This window comes from Typopeltis vanoorti, chromosome 5, assembly GCF_054136105.1.
Source record: "Typopeltis vanoorti isolate ZY-2024b chromosome 5, IOZ_Tvanoo_1.0, whole genome shotgun sequence".
Taxonomy (NCBI): domain Eukaryota; kingdom Metazoa; phylum Arthropoda; class Arachnida; order Uropygi; family Thelyphonidae; genus Typopeltis; species Typopeltis vanoorti.
Window position 1 is genome coordinate 124155001 of NC_143553.1, and position 18244 is coordinate 124173244.

The following is an 18244-nucleotide window of genomic DNA, read 5'->3' on the forward strand; positions in this document are numbered from 1 at the left end:
CCTTAAAACAACAAATTCAATAAACATGTCTTATATTGTATGCATTTGTGTAATCTGACCATGATGACTGACTCACCACTCATAAAAATATCAAACCTGTAAGTGTGGGGAATATCCAGGTTAAAATAAGTGTAAAGGGGCTACGACTGCAAGGCTAGGATATCTACAGCTTCCTGATATAATTAGATAATATTAGTGGACTTTATTTCTGTGAACTATCCCAAGGATAAGACATTTTCTATCCTTAGACTCAGGCCGGCGTAGCAAATTGAACAAATAAATTTGCCTGAGCTCGAAAAGGGGACTTCTCCCAGAAATCAAGTTAATAGAATATCTTAGAGGCCCTATAGAGAGAGTAAAAATAGATAAGATAAAGGAAAGTCAAAGTAATATAGTAAAAGACATGAAGGACCAAAATATAACACTTGGTTTAATCCTTTATCCAAGTGTAAGCAAACAAAGTTTGCACCTGAAGTATTTTCAGGACTGGGGCAACTCATGGTAAAGGTGACTTCACATCACTTGCCTTAGTATCCCATAATGCAAAGCACATCTCCTTGTAGACATGTATAATGCTATGCATTATGGGAAGGGTCACTAACCAGACTAAAAGTCATACCACCTTTACCACGATTTCTTTTAAGTTGCCCCAGTCCTGAAAATACTTCAGGTGCAAACTTTGTTTGCTTACACTTGGATAAAGGATTAAACCAAGTATATAATTTCATGGTATCTTTAATTTATAGTATAACCAAGTGGAAAAACTTTCAACAACTAACTATCTCTAATCCAGAGGATTTTAATAATAAGGTGTGACACCTTTTGGCAACTCATATAATGAAAATATGACTTCAGCATTACTTCAACCTTCGTATCACCTCTGGGTCTGACTCCCACTGATGAGACCTCAATAAAGGTTGAAACTAGTCTGGATAGTGACCCTTCCCATAATGCATAGCATTATACATGTCTGCAAGGAGATGTTCTTTGCATTATGGGATACTAAGGCAAGTGATGTGAAGTCATACCACCTTTACCACAAGTTGCTCCAGTCCTGAAAATACTTCAGGTGTAAACTTTGTTTACTTACACTTGGATAAAGGATTAAACCATGTATAATCGGGTCTCTTTTTATGCGGATTTGAAGTTATGCAGTGCACGTCCACAGATACGAGACCTTTTGACACTTCTGCGCATGTCAACGGAAGGAGAATCCAATGTTTCCCAAACTTTTCCTACAACGGAAACACTTCACAAATCCTGAAATTTTCATGGAACACCTTGGTTATTTTGTAATGTATTCATTAATAATTAATTGTTGATGAGAGGCCTGTGTAGCTCAGTGGAAGCAGCGCTTGTATCCTCTGTGCTTAGTCACTTGAAGTCAGACGTAAGTTCAAGTCCAGTCACTGACTGGAGGAACTTTTTCTAAGCCTTTCTTCGACCGATTCCCGAGTTAGTCGATTTCTGGCATGGGCAAGCAGGTTTTTCCTCACGGAAACTCTGGTTTTTTTTATCCCATAAACTCAAGAAAATCGTAGTACCCACATTATTTCAGACAGTAACATATCTTGTTAGGGTTAGGTACCAAGAGATGGCAGCACTTGTTTGCCAGCCTCTTTATCGGTGGCTGCTATAATTAGTGATAGACATGGGCCAGCTATTTCTGATTGGCTACCGATGGAGATTGAAGTGCCCACTCAGTCTCCAAAAGTATAAAGGCTTTGCCTACTCCCTATAAGGGAATAAAAGACGTTAGCTGATTTTTTATTATTAATTAATAATTAATTAAATTTGGCCCAATGGAGGAAAAAAAGCACCAAAGAAAAGAAATTTCTTTGGAAATGAAAATTGCAATTTTAGATCGCTTAGCAAAAGGAGAGGGATCTATGGTGATTGGTAAACATTTTAATTTAGACGAATCTACTATAAGAGCAATTAAAAAGAATGAAGTTGCAATAAGAAAATCAGTCATTTCTGGCACAAAACTAAGTGCCAAATTATCATCGTACTCAAGAGATGCTTTATTAGAAACATGGAATGAGTGCTCGTAATTTGGATTGAAGAATTAACTCAAAGGGGAATTCCTATAAGTGGTTATTTAATTAAACATAAAGCTCTTCGGTTTTATGAACAGATAAAGCAAGTGGAGCTTCTCAGGCTGATAAAGAATTTTGGGCTACCAAAGAATGGTAAACTGGGTTTTTAAAAAGGAATGCACTTCATAATGTGAAGATTACAGCGAGGTTGCAGCAGCAGATGAAGCAGCAGCCAAACATTTTCAAGAGAAGTTAGCCAAAATTATTGAAGATGGTGGATATTGTCCCAATCAAGTGTTTAATGCTGATGAAATAGGATTGTTTTGGAAGAAAATGCCTAGTCAAACTTAGATCGCAAAGTCTGAGGAAAAAGCAAGTGGGTTTAAAGAAACAAAGATCGAATAACATTGTTACTTTTGTAGCAATGCATCAGGAGATCGAATGTTGAAATCCCTCCTAGTAAATTGATTTCTAAGACCACGTGCTTTAAAAGGCAAAGATCTAAAACAGCTGTCAGTACATTGGATGGCTAATACAAAGGCCTGGGTAACAACTGCTGTATTTACTGAATGGTTCAATAATTTCTTTGTACCAGAAGTGGAAACATACATGAAGCAAAAAAGCTCTCGATTTTAAAGTTTTATTAATTTGTTGACAATGCACCAAGTCATCACCATTTAGAACATCCAAATGTGCAAGTAGTGTTTTTTCCACCCGATACAATAAGCATTATTCATCCATTAGATCAAGGCATAATTGCTGCTTTTAAAAAATATTATGTTAAGCATACTTTTAAATTTATATTGGATAAACTAGAAAACGAATCATTAACAGTAACTGACGTTTGGAAAAAATTTTCTATTTTGGACTGCTTAAATCATGTTGCATCTGCTATCGCTGAAATAAGACCACTGAAATAATTTTAAATGCTTGCTGGAAAGCAGCTTGGCCTGGATGTATTGCAAACAGTGCAACCATGCAAACATCTACATTATCAGATGAAATAATTACATTGGAACATGAAATTGGTGGAGAAGGTTTTGATACATTTAGACAGAATGATGTAGACGAATTGCTTGTGCATAATGCCTTAAGTGACGATGATATTATTGGATATCGATTAACTTTAGATATCGTCGAAGATCCAGAAAACTATAGTGAAGTAGAAGAAACACCTGTCCCTCTCTCACTACAAATATAATTCGAGAAGGTTTTGAACGGTGCAATAAATTGAAAAATCATTTTCTTGTTAATGACACAAATTCAGAATGAGCCTTTAAATTCCAACGTGAGCTGAAGAACTGTATGTCTGGATATTGCGAGCTGTATAAAAAAATTAGTTAAATCATCATCGCAAAGTTTAATCACTGATTACATTGTCAGAAGAAAAAAATCAGCACAGAACGAGGGTGAAGCTAATTTTCTTTGTGAAGAACCATTGCCTTTACCATACAGATGCACCGATTATCTCTACTGGTGATGAAAATGATTTTGCACCAGTACGCAAATGTTGCCGAATACTGTCTAATAGCGATGATAATTCTGATGACAAAATGTTAAAAAAAAATGTTACTTTTTAATAAAATTAAATGAATAAAGCTTTAAAACAACCTTAGGCATTCTTATTTTCCCGAATTTTCATCAACTTTTTTTTCATGCGATTTTCAGTTTATTTTAATTCATTGCTTCAATTTTATGTGGTTTTAGAAAATTATGGAACGTATCCCTGATTTTTCAAAGTAAGTTTAGGCCTTTCTTGTGCGATTTTTTATATGCAGTTTTCTGTGGAACGTATCCACTGCATAAAAAGAGACCCGACTATATATAATTTCTAATAATGATTGAGTGGTGAACACCAGTATTCCTTCCTATTTTCAGTGTAGAAAAAATTAATATCGTGAAAAATCCCATAATTTTATCAACCTGAGATTTTCAAATCTAATAAAATAGGCCGAATCCTGGCAGGCGATGGAAAGTGCCGAGTGATTTCAGTGTTAGCATCTCAGGCTTAGAAGCAGCAGCAGATGTAGTGTGTTGGAAATGAGTGGAGATGAACAGACATAAGTAGCATGATTGAAGGTGAGGAAAGTATGCACAAGGTGCTGAAGCATTTAACTTTTGTGTGACTGGAGATGAGGCTATTCTGATGGATAGTCATGCAAGTTATAGGAATGAGAGCTAATGAACAGGGATGTAATGCATGCAATGTATAGAGATTCAAATGATTGGCAGGTACAAAGCAAAATGTTAGAAGGAAGCATTTGCCTGGAGGAACAATGGAGGACTGTGACAATGGAAATGAAGAGAAGATGGAGATAATATAATGGTAATTGATATGAATGACCTGAGAGGTAATGTGATGGGATTTTGATTGATTGTGGCTGTGTTGAATTATTACTTAACTGTTCAGGTTGGGACAGTAGTAACTTGTTTTCCATGAACCCAACTATCTGGAAAAGCTAGTGAAATTACTGGCAATTTCATTCCTGCATGTCACTGAATGCTCCGCTTTTCGTAATGGTTTCTTCGATTGTAGTTTTACTGTATCCCTGCATAAGGTACAGAGATATTTGCCTTGTAATATATTTGTCAACAAATTGTGCAATCAGAGGGATAAAAAGCACTACTGAGATAAAAAGCACTACTACATGAAATACAATTCTGCATTGAGGAGAGAAGGATAAGTGAAAAGGAATGATTTTTTAATATATTCTTTTCAGAATATATTAAAAAACAATAATTAAAGAAAATTATATATTTGATTATTAGTTACTATACTTGATTTACTAAAAGATGTAAAGAATAGCAAATATAAGGAAGAGAAAGAATAGGTGTGAATAAAAATACTTTCAGTACTGTAAAATGGATTATGAATAATTTACATCTGTGATATTATATGTGCACTTGTGTTATGAGTATCTGGGAGTGGAGTGAAGAATACGTGATTGCATAAACTCTGGACTTTCATATTTGCATTTATGATGGGCAGAATTAAAAAAAAAAAATTTATGAATAGATGGAAAGGGATTTGTTTGCAAAATATAAATCACTAACAGCCATTATACTACAGATGCAAGTAGTCATCTGTAGTATAATATATTACACAGATATTTGCTATCTGTGTAATATATTTGTCAACAAAATGTGCAATCAGAGACAACTGGGATAAAAATGGCACTACCTAATGAAACACATCCCCTGCTACAGAAACTATGTTGCATAGAATCAAGCAAACCATTTGTTGTACTACCAAATACAGTATCTAACTAAAAACAATTTTCCTAACATTTGTCCAAATTTTCAATTACATGAGATAAGTGTTTGTTCAATTGCATTTGAAATTTTCAATGTCATTAAGATAGATCACAAATGCTAACTTCAAATAAAATTCTACTGAAAGAGTTGCAATTAACATGCCACATAAACTTTGTGTCAGTGACACATATTGCTGCTTCCAATGTGGAAGCAGCAATAAAATTCTACTGAAAGGTTTGCAATTAACATGCTGTCTAGACTTTGCATCAGTTCAGCCCACCTGCATGATGCGGAAACAGCACACAAACAATAATGAGAAGTCCTGTCGGTACGATAAATATGCGAAACACTTCCCGACATGAACATGTTAAGTACTAATTCAAATAGGTTGAGGTTAATTAAGGTTAAGAACCTCCATAGTTCAGTCAGTTCTAATTATGTCCTTTGGAAAGACCTGGGTTTGAATCCTGTCTAGGACAGAAAGAATCGTTATTAGGGTTTTACAATGTTAGCAAACTCATATGAATATGAGATTTTTTCCCCTGGAAAACTCACATTTCTCATTCTGAAAAACATGCAAACCATCTAGACGAACAACACACACACAGTTTACAGCCATATGCTTTGTAAATAGGATTAACTGCCCTATCAGAGGATTACACAGGTTTTCAAAGGAGCAAAGTCACTTAGCCTAACATGCAAGGTTAAATGGACAACTAAGATTGTGAGGCTCCTGATTTCTGTCTGTTGCATATTTTCATCTGGCCAGTTTGCTTATTTCACGAGGAAAAAAATCTTGTTCCTCCTAATGAGACTGCTAACTCACCTTCACACAGAAACCACCTTTATTATTATATTGGTATTTCCATGGAATCAAAAGATTCATCATGAAAGACCCACACTAACCTTTATATACAAATTAATTATCATACCTCTTAAAATCATTCACTATCATGATATACACACAACTAATTCTATGCAACACATTCTACTCATTCAAAGCAAAAAATCTAGTCAGCATGCCCTTACTAACCACATTCTTATACACCTTCTAGAAGTGACCCCTAATTCAATCTCTCTCTCTCTCTCTATTTATCATATACTGAAATTCCTTTGTGTCAATTTTATAGAACTCATTTAATAACTTAAGTTTCAATCACATCCTTTCTTTTCTGCTTATCTATCAACTAAACTTTGCATCTCATACTTTCAACCTATACTCACTCATAGGGAGTATTCATGTGTATAAGTTGGTCACTCATCTTTGAATTCTTTCCATCACCACCTGATTGCCAAGAAATCAGGTGACCAAATCTGTGTGCACAATAGTCAAGATGCAGCCAAACCATAGCCTTATAAAGAGGGATAATAACCTCCCTATCTTTACTTGTTAGTATGTTTTTCAACAATTAAGCAATCCTATGAGCTATTTCACCAACTTTTGTGATATGCCCTCTAAATTTCCACTCAGTCCACCATTATCCCTATGTTGCTAGCCTCATCAATTTCTTGCATTTCAGTACCATCGATGTAATACACAGTATATAACCTTTTCAAACCCAAAGTGCATCACCAGGACATAAAGCTACCCACCATAGAGTATCATATTCCTATCCACCCACTACTGGACTTTAACTGACTTTCCCATATATTAATTATCACTCTGAGATCTTAATTGGTCTGTAATTTGCTACTTACATTTTGCAACATTAAATTGACATCCATTAGCCTACAAAGCCAATTTATTCAAATCATCCCAGAAGATATCTACATCACCTTTATCAACTACTGCTCTCCCCAGTTTTACCTCATCAGCAAACAAATGAACATCCACCATCCCACTTAAATCATTCCCTGTATCATCAATATACAAATTAAAGAGCAGTCCTAGTAAGGAACACTGAGGAACTCCACTGGTCATCCTCACTTCACTAGATTCCACTCTGCCATACACTACTCTCTGGTGTCTATCTGTAACCCCCTCCACTCTTCCTATGCATGCTATCAGCTTCATATCCATTCCCATTTGTTCTAACTTTTGTAACAGTTTTCCATACGGTATTCTATCAAATGCCTTTGCCAAGTCCAGCAGTATTATGGCATAACTGTTTCCTCATTTAATTCTGCAGTCACTCTATGATAAAATGTGAGTAAATTACTAAGGTGGGACCAGCTTTTACTAAGTCATGCTGCCTACCATAGGGTATTGTATTCCTATCCATCCACTATTGGATTTTACCTTTAACTGACTTTCCAACATTTTAATTACCACTCCTGAGATCTTAATTGGTCTGTAATTTTGCTACTTGTCTTGCAGCCATCTTTATACAATGGAACTATCTTACCCACTCTACATCTGATGACTAAACGAATTCACCTGTCATGAATTTTGCTAGCTTACCATGATGCATCCTAAGTCTGTCATAATTACCAGCTGTGTACTTCAACATAAACCCTTTCTTGACAGAGAATACCAAATATTTAGCAACTTCACAGAACAAAACTGCATGGTTACTCTTTAATTGGAAGCAGAGTGTATAATACCTTAGTTATGGATAGATCTGATGTTATTACCACATCGAGCACTCTCAAACACCTAGTCTCATCCATAACATGCTGTTTCAGGTAATTATCCCTTAGCTTTTATCTTGCCATTCCCTATTTCCTCCCTCCAATCAATGTCCTCATAGTTAAAGTTGCTAATAATAATTGCTTGGTCTGCACTCACTGTACTAATCTGCTGATGTATAGAGCATTAACATCTTCCTGTAAACTCCCATGGTCTGCAGTCACTCTATGATAAATATCATATTGGAGGCTTAATGGATTTTTTACAACACTCAAAAATAATTAAAATAGAATTTAATACTTCCTATATTTCGTCCTAGTCACCAGGACATCTACGGGGATTACAAAAACAATCAATGTAACATATACACAAATAACAAACAATACTAAGTCCAACCACGTGGGTGACACTAAAGTCCTATCTAGGTAGAGCGCCCTCTAAGGGCAGTAGTAGGTGGCCTGGAATGTAAGGCGGGAACTCTGGTGATGAGTGTTTCCCAAATCTTCGGAAGCTTAATGCAACCATATTTATTGAGATTTGGTTAGTTTTTGAGAGCTGCTGCTGCTTCTAAGAAAAGTCTCTCTTTCTTGAATTTGCTGTGGTGGAGCATAGTGGTTTTCTTCCATGATACCCTGTGGGTGGTGTCCAAAACATGGGCAGCCAAGCCTGAATGGCCATAGTTGTGTTTGAAGATGTAAGACTTGTGTTCCTTTAGATGGATGGATGCTGATCTGCCTGTCTGTCCAAAGTACGTCAGCTTACAGGAACAGGGTACTTTGTAAACTCCAGGCAGAGAGAGAGGAGGGAGCTGATCTTTTGTAGAACGGATAAGGGTAGCAAGTTTTCGGTGGGGCTTATACGCTGTGTGTAGGTTGTACTGTTTTAGTATCTTGGCTATTTTTTCGGATGTGCCACGGATGTAGGGTATGGTGATGGCATTTTTAAAATCTTGTTGACGAGAAGAATGGGGGAGGAGTTGATTATTTTTTTGATACTGTGATCGCTGTAGCCATTGGAGAGGAAAGTGCTGTGTATGTGGTTAAGCTCAGTAGTGAGGGCGGTTCCACTGGAACAAAGATTGTGGGCTCTCTTGGTAAGAGTTTTAATAATGCCATATTGTTGAGAGGGGTGGTGGTGGGAGAGTTTGTGAATGTATTTGCCTGTGTGTGTGGGTATTCTGTATATGGTGAAGGTAAGTGTATCATTAGGCAGGCGTGTGACTAAGGTGTCTAGGAAGGTTCAAACAATTGTTCTTTTCCTTTTCCATAGTGAACTGGATTCTTGGATGTAGACTATTGAGATGACTGAGGAAGGAGTCTAACGTGTCTGGGCCATGAGGCCAAATAGAGAACACATCATCTACATATCTTAGCCAGATAGAAGGTTTGAGTGGGGCTGAGTCTATGGCTCGTTTTTCGAAATCTTCTATATAGAAATTGGCAAGGGGGGGTGAGAGGGGGAACCCATGGCAGTTCCCTCTATCTGCTTGTAGATTTTGTTGTTCCAAGAGAAATACCCAGAGTTAATGGCAAAGGAAAAGAGATCTAAGATGTCAGAGGGAAAAACGTTTTCTAAGAGAGATAAGGTGTCAATTAAGGGAATATTGGTAAACAAAGAGGAGATATCAAAGCTTACCAATATGTCTGTCTTATTCAAGGTTAAATTTTCTGTGAGGGCTTTAAAGTGGGTCGAGTTTTTTATATAGGAAGGGGACCTTCTGGTGAGGGGGATCAGAGAGTTGGCCAGCTGTTTAGATAGTCTATAGCAAGGTGCATTGGTGGCATCTACTATAGGCCTGTGTGGGGAATTGGGTTTATGGATTTTTCCATAAAGCCAAACCTAAAATCCATAAACCCAATTCCCCAGTCAGGGTTATAGTAGATGCCACCAATGCACCTTGCTATAGACTATCTAAACAGCTGGTCAACTCTCTGATCCCCCTCACTGGAAGGTCCCCTTCCTATATAAAAAACTCGACCCACTTTAAAGCCCTCACAGAAAATTTAACCTTGAATAAGACAGACATATTGGTAAGCTTTGATATCTCCTCTTTGTTTACCAATATTCCCTTAATTGACATCTTATCTCTCTTAGAAAACGTTTTTCCCTCTGACATCTTAGATCTCTTTTCCTTTGCCATTAACTCTGGGTATTTCTCTTGAAACAACAAAATCTACAAGCAGATAGTGGGAACTGCCATGGGTTCCCCCCTCTCGTCCCCTTGCCAATTTCTATATGGAAGATTTCGAAAAACGAGCCATAGACTCAGCCCCACTCAAACCTTCTATCTGGCTAAGATATGTAGTGATGTGTTCTCTATTTGGCCTCATGGCCCAGACACGTTAGACTCCTTCCTCAGTCATCTTAATAGTCTACATCCAAGAATCCAGTTCACTATGGAAAAGGAAAAGAACAATTGTTTACCCTTCCTAGACACCTTAGTCACACGCCTGCCTAATGATACACTTACCTTCACCATATACAGAAAACCCACACACACACAGGCAGATACATTCACAAACTCTCCCACCACCACCCCTCTCAACAATATGGCATTATTAAAACTCTTACCAAGAGACCCCACAATCTTTGTTCCAGTGGAACCGCCCTCACTACTGAGCTTAACCACATACACAGCACTTTCCTCTCCAATGGCTACAGCGATCACAGTATCAAAAAAATAATCAACTCCTCCCCCATTCTTCTCGTCAACAAGATTTTAAAAATGCCATCACCATACCCTACATCCGTGGCACATCAGAAAAAATAGCCAAGATACTAAAACAGTACAACCTACACACAGCGTATAAGCCCCACTGCAAACTTGCTACCCTTATCCGTTCTACAAAAGATCAGCTCCCTCCTCTCTCTCTGCCTGGAGTTTACAAAGTATCCTGTTCCTGTAAGCGGACGTACTTTGGACAGACAGGCAGATCAGCATCCATCCGTCTAGAGGAACACAAGTCTTACATCTTCAAACACAACTATGGCCATTCAGGCTTGGCTGACCATGTTTTGGACACCACCCACAGGGTATCATGGAAGAAAACCACCATGCTCCACCACAGAAAATTCAAGAAAGAGAGACTTTTCTTAGAAGCAGCAGCTCTCAAAAACAAACCAAATCTCAATAAATACGGTTGCATTAAGCTTCCGAAGATTTGGGAAACACTCATCATCAGAGTTCCCACCTTACATTCCAGGCCACCTACTACTGCCCTTAGAGGGCGCTCTACCTAGATAGGACTTTAGTGTCACCCACGTGGTTGGGCTTATTATTGTTTGTTATTTGTGTATATGTTACATTAATTGTTTTTGTAATCCCCGTAGATGTCCTAGTGACTAGGACGAAATATAGGAAGTATTAAATTCTATTTTAATTCTTTTTGAGTGTTGTAAAAAATCTTAAGCCTCCAACATGATGTCCTCACAGCACTTAAGCCTCTACACGTGTACTCTATGATAAAATGTAAGTAAAGTAAAGGTCTATAGCTGCAATCAACAATATATTTTTCCCTATGGCCTCTATCTCACACTAGATAGCCTCAAATGAATAATCTCACTGAGACCTAAAATGCTCCTTAAACTGCCGTTAGTAAGGTGGCGGTGTCACATATCTTTGGGGTCCGTGACACCCCACCTTACTAACGACGGGTTAACTTCTATTTTTGTTGGTTGAAATTCTTTAGCTGTCATCAGCAATATCCCATCTCCTATTCCATTCCCTCTATCTTCCCTGAAATTATAGTGTCTTTCATATTCTATCCCTGTAACTATATCATTTTATGTCAACCAGGTCTCACTGATGCCAATAATTTTTGATAAAGTCAATTAGACCAATGCCAAAAATTTCTCTTTTATTTCTGATACTTCTGCTGCAAGTGTATGCATTTCAACATTGCCTTGGACCCAAGAGTTACTGTTGCATGTCTTACCAACCCATTTGGATTTGAAACCTGCGAAATTCATTTAGACATTCATTTGTCTCACAGACAGATGAACCCACACTTAACTGTATCTCCCTTAATACATCTAGTTCCCCAATTTTGCACTTCCAACTTCTCAATGAACAACACTCTCTCCAACATCTAACTGCAAAACCATTCACATGCGGTCAACACTTACAAAGGTGGCTTTACCACCATCTGTATAAATGTTCATGTCCTAGATGTATGAACCAGGTTGAAAAATTTGAGATCAATGGCAGAGATTGTGCAGCAGCAGAAAAGTTTAGAAATGATACTGATATGATAATGAACAGTGAGAGTATTGTTCAGATATGATTATGCAGAGTTGAGAAAAGTAATAATAATGAATGACATGATAACAAGAATGTGTCAAAAGGTCTGTAATACATTAATGGCAAGTGTATTTCATGATAGAAGAGAAGTGTATGCAAGAGACATGCTGCATTTGAATACTGAAGGACACTGGCATTTGGAGTGGCTATTTTTATCTGAGAAAGTGAGAATGTTAGGGCAGGTAAGCTAGTAAGGATGGCCTTGTGTGGAGATAGTAGCTTGGGGAAGGATGCATAGTGGAGTCTTGTTATATGCACTTTTATGATCCACTTTTTCCATATATGCAATTTCATTTAGTGTTTAAGGACTTGCTGTTTCCTATCCAAGATCGGGTAAGCTAACGCCACGTGTCTTGTTTCCTACCTCTGTCTGCTGTGCTCAGTGTCCATTTTGCGTCCCTACTGCCTTACTGGTCTATGCACTATTGTCTTTATCTGTAACCATGAAAATATCCCCAAAAATGAAAAGAAACTGACATCTTTTGTTTCAAGTTGTGGATCATTCAACAGCTAAGAGTCACTATAACTATAACTTGGAACGAGGAGTTGAGCAGTAAGGAAATAAATGCTGCTTGAAAACTGACAAAGAAATACATAACATCAATGTGCAAGTGTATACTGAAGGCCAAAAGCTAAATAAGGTAGGTGTAAAATGGATGAATGAGGGGCTTAAGCATGAAATCTGGAAGAAGGAACTTGAAGCAGTACAAGATGAATAATGGTAATAATCAGTTACACGAAGAGTATAAAGAACCAGCCAGGATAGTGACTCAGTTAGTAAGGAAAACAAAAGTGCAAAATGAGCAGAAATTGACAATCAGACAAAGAAAAACCTTAGAGAGTTTGGGTACAAATTATAGGTCAATCTGTATAGCTAGAGTTGTGGCATTTTATAAGAGGTACTAGAGAGATTGGTGAGAAGCAGGATACAGAAATGGTTGATAACAGCAATATTCTCTGTTTGTTAAGGAAAGATCATGTTTTACTATCTTACTTATGTACTATAACAAAATGACAAAATACCTTGACAAGGGAGATACATATACAGTAGTGTGCTTGGATTTTGCAAAAGTTTTTGATAGATTGCCACACGACAAGCTGTTAAATACAGTCATCCCTCAACTTACATCCGTTTGCGTTACGTCCTTTCGAAGATATGTCCGTGATCCTATGATGGAATAAATAACAATTTAGACTATACTTTCAAACAAGATGAAAGCATGTGTAAAGTAAAACGGTTTTCATTTAGCAACAATGCAGTGGCAACAGTGCCTCGACAGTCGGCATTTGGCTTCAACAGTTCCTCCGTTGATTTTGTGTTTCAAAATTATGTTATTTGTGTATTTAAATATTTTGTGTAACATAGCCTCTACATGCCCCATTAAAAAAACCTAGTGAAGAATCACAGAAAAATTTGGGAGCAATTGATCTTGAAAGAAAGTTGCAAGTTCAATGATAGTAATGAAGCAACAACAAGGTCTTATCAGTGATTGGAAAAGCTACTTCCATCATGCATAGAGGACCTGAACCAAAAGTGCATACCGCTAAGGCACTAAGTGTCTTCAACATGTGAAGGAGAAAGCAGGACCTGATTACAACTACGAATTCAATGCTTCTTCCGATTGGTTCACGAGATTCAAGCAGCATTTTGCACTGCATAACGTGAAAATATATAGTGAACCTGCAAGTTCCGACGAGAAGACTGCCAAGGTGTTTGTGGAGAAATTGGATAAAATTATTACTGGTTTCAAAGCTCTTAAAAACCATGTTATGATTCTGTTTAGGGGGTAATGTGGTTGGATATAAACTGAAACCATTTGATATGGCACAGTGAGAATCCACGAGCTTTCAAAAACATTAGGAAACATACTCTTCCAGTTCATTAGTGGAGCAATAAGAAGTCGTGGATGACTCAAAAATTGTTTGTGGATGCCTTAATCAACTGTTATTCGAGTGAAATGGAAAGCTATTGTGTGAAAGAAAATGTAGAATTTAAAATTTTATTAATTCTAGATAATACTCCAGGTCATCCGTTTTATATCGGTGATCTTCACCATGTTCAAGTCATGTTTCTCCCTCCAAACATTACTTCATTGATCTAACCATGGATCAGGGAGTTCTAGTAGTGTTTAAGGTTTATTATCTATGGAGAACTTTTTCACAAGCCATTTCTGCTAATGAAGGAAATGACCAGACTCTCATGCAATCCTGGAAAGCATTCAATATTTATCATGCTATTAAAAATATTGCTGTAGTTTGGGGCGAAGTGATCTCTCAATGTATGAGTGGCATATAGAAAAATACATTAAAAAGGTTTGTGTACAATTTTGAAAGTTGTACACAAACAGTGAAAAAAATGAAGAATTTTGTAAATTGAGGGAAGAAATAGTGGGCCTAGCAAACAATCTGAATCTCAAAGTGAATGATGACGACATAGTTCAACTAATAGGAAGTGCCCCTGAAAAGTTGACCAACAAAGAATTGGTCGAACTAGAGGAACAATGTGTTGCAGAAGAAGAACGCGAAAAAGAAGAGGTAGTTAAACAATTCACAGTGAAGGATTTTGCAGAAATGTTCTCTGAAGTTAGCGATGTTCTCAAAATGGCTGAAGACATGGACCCCCAATGTTGAATGCTACTTATTAGTAGAAAAGAAAGTACGTGATGCATTTGCTATAAACAAATTTATAGCAAATAAGCAAAGCACATCAGACATTTTAATCGAAAAAAAAAAAAAAAAAAAGGTTATACCAGAAGAGCTATAACCTTATCCTTCACATAGGGAAGGTAATGAAGATGTTGTAAAATCTCATATAGAAAAAAAAAGAGAGAGATTTTTTCTATGTCGATTTTACATGGGCAATTAAATTACATATTATACTTGTAAGTAAAAGAATGTATAATTCACTGTACTGAGATAAATGTTGTAACTAAATGTTAAAATATTTGAATAAGAACCACTAGATTTGTAACAAAAATTAAGCTGACAGGATTAGACTAGGAGACATAAGGCTAGCAACAGTTGCAAGGTCACCGGATTATGAGTTTTTCCCGCCAAAACCCAGTGATAACCCTCCAGTAAATCCGGGGGACTTTATAGAAGAAGGGCCAAGATCAGGAGAATGATATAAAAGACAGAGATTGAGTGGCTAGGGGGCTTTCGTTTCAAAGTTTGTTCCTGTGCCAGGCCTTTCCAAGGATGGGGGAGAGTTGCGTTCCTGCGAAGATGGGAAGTTCGCTAGTAGCAGAGACGGCCTTTTCACGATATCCCACCGTGAAATTCCCCGATGATCTACTTGTGTGCTGAATTATCGCAGAAGTGTTCTAATGCCTGATCGAAAGTCAGCTGGGAAGAAGCGGAATGTGCCCATAGCCCTTGAGGATCTACGACTGTGTAATAGACTAAAAAGATTGTAAGTAGAATGTTTCATGTAATATCCTAGATTGTGAAGTTCAAACGACAAATGTTGGTTCTGTTATCTAGTGGCATAGAAGGTGTTAGAAAGAATCAGAAAGTTGTATTTTAGTTTGAGTGTGAATAATAGAATATAGAGATCTAAAGATTTGCTTATATTATGTATTGCTAAGAGTGAATGTGGTTTGAGTGTTTATGTGAGAGAAAGTTAATTGCGTTAAGTATCATCCAAGTGTCTGAAAAGTTATGTTTAATTATGATTTCTTTGTCTTAAAGCTTATGCGAAATGCTTAATTGATTTTATGGAGAGTTAGACAATGACAAGTATTGCTTCCAGTGTACTCTTGTTGTCTTAGTTAGAACCAGACACGTGATATGTGTTGTTTGAATGTTGTATATAATTTGTCTTAGTAAGAATAAACAAGTTGTTTTTGTTAATAGCTTGCCTGATCTTGTTTGGCTAATGCACTTCTCATAAAAATACCGAATCTGTGTGACCTAAGAGTAGTAATAGCCACGACTGACTGATTAATTAATAGAGTTAAATTATGAGCTATTTCTGTGCTTAGCTAAATATTTTTCTTGTACGTAAGGGAAGGAACAACAATTCTTTTACGCAATCCTTAACGGTGCAGTCAATAAAAAAAATACATTTTTAAGGATCAATACAAGTGAAATACAGCAAAGTAGATTAAGGACTTGGCTCCAGCCAGAGGCTTTTCCTAAGTCTACAATTCAAGCATGTGTAAGAGCATACCTAAGGTCTTGAGGGGGGGGGGTTAAAACTAAGTTAAGGACTAAAGGATTAAGATTAATTGTGAGTTTTATGTGTGAATTAGAAATTGAAGTCTATAGATAATTTGAACTAGAAAATAAATAAGAAAAATATTACAATGCCACGTAGACATTCATTAAATTCATAAATAATTAATAAAAAATATGAATAAAATAATTTTATAACGTGATTGTGGATGAAGATTTGGGCGATTATTTCCTGTTTTATAGTGGCAGTGACACACAGTACAGTTTCATAATAAGGTTTAAAAATTAAAATGACAGTATACTTATTACTGTTAAGTCCCTAACCCCTATAACTCTGTTGATTTAATGTATCGACTTACATCCTGCCTGATGGAACAGAACCACGATGTAAGTCGAGGGATAACTGTAAATTGAAACAAATGGGATTGGATAACAGATTTCAGAGTTGGATCAGTGACTAGCTGTCAGATAGGTATCAGAAAGTTGTATATGGGGTTGCAGTATCCCAAAAGAGGAAGGTCACCAGTGGTGTGTGGCAGTTTTGGGACCATTGCTTTTCAATTTGTATATTAATGATAATGGGATGGGTTTAACTAGTGATATATAGCTGTTTGCAGATGATGCAAAATTGGGGAGAGCAATACAGGGTCAAGCAGATGTTATGACCTTACAGGAGGACTTGAATAGATGCATGAATGGGCAGGTAAGTAGAACTATCAGTTCAATGTTGCAAAGTATATACTTGGTGGGGAAACTAAAGGAGGTAGAGGCAGATCTGGGAATGGTGGTGGACAAGGACCTGAAATTTAGGGACCACATTGAACAAGTTGTGAAGACGTCACATCGGATAATGGCAATGATACAGAGGATCCTGACATGCAAAAATAAAGCGATTATGATGCCACTGTATAAGGCCTTGATCAAGCCTCATGTGGATTACTGTGCACATATTTAGTCGCTGAGTTTTCATGGTGACAAAGATGTTAGAAAGGTCCAGAGAAGATTCACAAAGGTGGTCAGTGGTCATTGCAATGTGAAGTACGAGACAGATTGAGGGAATGTAAGTTGCAGAGCCTTGTGAATAGGAGGAAGTGGGGGGGGGATATGATTGAGATATATAAGATAGTTAGGGGTAGTTATCAGGTTGACGTGGATAAGATTTTTCATAGAATGTGAGAGGGGGTAGAACATGAGGCATTGCTGGAAACTGCATAAAGAAGGTGTGGGCAGAGGAGTGAGGAACAAGTTTTTTGCATGGAGAGTGGTTGGTGAGTGAAATTGCATTGCTTGAGTGTTGTGAATGTAGACACATTGAATCAGTTTAAGGCATGGCTGGATGAGCATTGTGTGCAATAGTGTGTGCCTCCCAAGATGAGTCTTTGACTCTATGATGGTCAGATGTTAATAATAATATACATATACAAGGTACAGGGGATATAATATATATATATATATATACTCATGGTTTTATTCTACCTGATTTGGCAAATATACGTATATATAAAATTGTAATGATGATAAATTATGCAACCTTTTATTTAATTACAAAAGCTAACCATTGTTTCCCTTTGAACTCTAATAGTGACTGAGACACAAGCAAGTAAGCACATGCCATGTGGCTGATGTTTTGAATGTTGTGAACTGAAACAAGGAAAAACTGGAGTTAATAAATTCAATTTTTCTGTACATGTGTCAGTTGTATTTAAAAACAGAATATGGATAATTTCTGTATCATTAATTTATAACTGGTATCTGGATCTCCACTGTATGTTTGACATATTCAATAAGGATATTGCTCACATTATGCTCAAACTAGAACTTCTGGTCTAAATACCAAATATAGCATCACCCACTTCAGGCCCTCACAAACAAGGTGGAGGGTTTGGTTTTCAGTTCATTCAACTA

General features: G+C 37.0%; 1 protein-coding gene across 1 annotated transcript in view; it reads right to left on the reverse strand.

Annotated features, from left to right (window-relative positions):
- The window catches only part of LOC150106780 (phosphatidylinositol 4-kinase type 2-alpha-like), a 148888-nt gene that overhangs the window by 77030 nt on the left and 53614 nt on the right, over positions 1-18244 (reverse strand). The window lies entirely within an intron of this gene.